Genomic DNA, 3,336 nt, shown 5'->3' with positions numbered 1-3,336 from the left:
TATATATATACATATGTATATCAATGTATGTATATGTATGTGTGTGTGTGTGTATCTATATACATATGTATATCAAGGTATGTGTATATATATATATATATATATATATGCAAAAATATATGTATGTATATATCCTTCAGTAGCATATTTATTTGCATATAATATGCTCTCATATCTAATGGCTACCTCACTAGTTATAGTCTGTAAAATCTAAGCTAAAACACTTCTAATAAAGTGACTCATTGAAAAAGTTTAGTCAGATTTAGTTATAACTAGTGTCCAAGATATATCAAAAAATTTCTGGATCCTCAAAACAAAAAAAAAGAAACCACATCAGATGTGACACTTAAACTCATCTGTAAACTATAAAATTACACTTACTGTAAGACGAACCATTGGAAAATCAGCCTGTATGGCTAGATATATGAGATGCAAATGCATGATAAGAATACTTTCATTATACTTGTGTGTCAGTATTGGATTGTCAATAAATATGTTTTTTTGTTGTTGCTTTTTTCTATGTGGCACTCCATTGTCACACATCTGGAAAGGGGTAAAATTTATTCAAATTTTAAAAACGATAAACAAGTTGTAGAAAACAAAACAAAAAAAAAACCCATAAAGCACTAGAATAAAAAAATGATTTTCGTGTTAATTCAAATAACATTGGCAAGGTTATAGATCAACCTGGGCAAAATACAGACAAAAACCCGAACAAATTTATTTGACAAACTGATACTTTCATTATTGGATACTTTTGTTTTGCTAAACAGAAACATATATAGTGATGGTTCATTATGATAATTAAAATATTTCAGGATCAGGCATATTTATTTGTTTTGATTAATTTTCACATTTTCGTGACAGTATTTCTGTATTATCTCCATTCGTTACCAGCGTCGCCTTACTGGCACGTGAAAAAACATTTGAGCGAGATCGTTGCCAATGCTACTGGACTAGCTCCTGTGCAGGTGGCACGTAAAATACACCATTTTGCCAGTACCTCCTGACTGGCCTTCGTGCCGGTGGCACGTAAAAGCACCCACTACACTCTCGGAGTGGTTGGCGTTAGGAAGGGCATCCAGCTGTAGAAACTCTGCCAAATCAGTTTGGTGCCTGGTGTAGCCATCTGGTTTGCCTGTCCTCAGTTAAATCGTCCAACCCATGCTAGCATGGAAGGCAGATGTTAAACGGTGATGATGATGATGATGATGAATTTTAGATTAAATTTTCCTGTAAATGTATAAGTAGTATTGTCATAAGTAACACTTATGATGATTGAAAGTATTACATTCTGGCGTTCTATACTTGATGTTGATGGCCTATTAATCATGGGGCCTGTAGATTGTGCTGAACATTTAATATATTAGCACTATCATAGCAAAATGAGAATCATTTAATTACTTAATATTTAGACTTAATGAGAAGAAATAGTGTTATATCTGATTAAATAGGGTGTGTGTATACATATATATATATATAAAGGAGCAATCTGTCGGTTACGACGATGAGGGTCCCAGCTGATATGATCAGTGGAACAGCTTGCTTGTGAAATTAATGTACAAGTGGCTGAGCACTCCACAGACACGTGTACCCTTAATGTAGTTCTCAGGGAGATTCAGCGTGGCACAGAGTGTGACAAGGCTGGCTCCTATGAAGTACAGGTAACTCTCATTTTTGCCAGCTGAGTGGACTGGAGCAACGTGAAATAAAGTGTCTTGCTCAAGGACACAATGTGTCATCAGAAATTGAACTCACGACCTTACGATCACACGCGGAATGCCCTATCCACTAAGCCACGCGCCTTCACTCACACACACATGTATATATACACACACACACACACTTATATATATACATATGTATATACACACATATATATATATATTAATATGCATACACACATGCATGTAAATATATATATATTATTCTTGTATAGATATTTATACATATATATACAAATGTGTTATATAAGCATATATATTTTTATTAATAATCGACATAAGTTACAAAGTGGCTTAACAGTTGAGAGTTTTTTGCATTGGCACCTCATAAAACTCATTGCTCTTGAGTCACTTTGTAATTTATACCAGTTATTAAAAAAAAAAACCGAAATATTTATATACTCATGTTTCGAGGTCTATTTTCCTGTTTGCATGTGTTTGAAGTGGTGTATATTGAGAAAAAAGGAGGCAGTCAGCATTTTGGATAAGTCTTTATAAGAGCTTTCATTCTCCTTTTCTAAATGAAGCAAAAAACATCTGATTCACATAATGAATTAGGAAACGTTCTGTTTTTACCATTTTGGTTTTAACTTTGTCTTGACAAGTTCAATAAACAAACAAAATCATTGATAAAGAATTATCCAAAATTTTGACTGCCACATTTTTCTTAATATATATATATATATAAAGGCGGTGCTCCAGCAAAGCCACAGTCAAATGACTGAAACAAATAAAAGAATATATGTATGTGTGTGTTTGTATATGTATATATATATATATATATATATATATAAAGGAATACAAAAAATGGGACAAGAATGCAAAACATTCAGACAAAAGACGGACAAGAAACAACACGGACGGGTAATTCGAAGTTTTCTTTCCTCAGTCGAGTTCCAGATTATCTTTGCAGTTTCGGCTGATTATACTTAAAATTGGTGGGGTGTGTGTGTGTGTGTATGCCTACTGTGTTGTTGTAGAGGTAATAATAATCGGCAATGCTAGTACTGATAATTGGCTGTTATAACTGTTTATATTTTCCATTGTTATATTGAAAATCATTTGGGATTTTTAAAATCATTGATGTATCATTTCATATCAGGGTTAAAATAATCAAATGTCTACACATTATGTATAAGTCATATTTCTGTGATATTAATAACATCACAACAACAAAAATTTCATAAACATTTTGTTCACATTTTTGTTTGCTGGTTTTAAATGTATTTTTTCTTTCTTTTTTTTTTTTGTTATTTGTAAGATATTGAATAAATGAATAAATAAATCATTACAAATAATGAAAACAATAATTTCGAAAATATACTTGCTTGGTGAGTGATTTGATCTGAGAATTTATTTCACTAAGAGATTTATTATTTGGTGCCAAAATTTTCATCACACCCATTGGTGCAATGAAAATTTTGACACCAACTTATAAATAAATGTTTAAGTGAAGTTAATGTTATTTGCAGTTGCAATATTTCAAGTTCAGTGTTAGTACACCGGGCGAAATGCTTAACAGTATTTCATCTGTCTTTATGTTCTGAGCTCAAATTCTACCAAGTTCAACTTTGCCTTTCGTCCTTTCAGGGCCGAGAAATTAAGTACCAGT

The sequence above is a fragment of the Octopus bimaculoides genome, chromosome 5, assembly GCF_001194135.2.
Source record: "Octopus bimaculoides isolate UCB-OBI-ISO-001 chromosome 5, ASM119413v2, whole genome shotgun sequence".
In the NCBI taxonomy this organism is placed as follows: domain Eukaryota; kingdom Metazoa; phylum Mollusca; class Cephalopoda; order Octopoda; family Octopodidae; genus Octopus; species Octopus bimaculoides.
Note: the sequence above shows the minus strand (reverse complement) of the source record.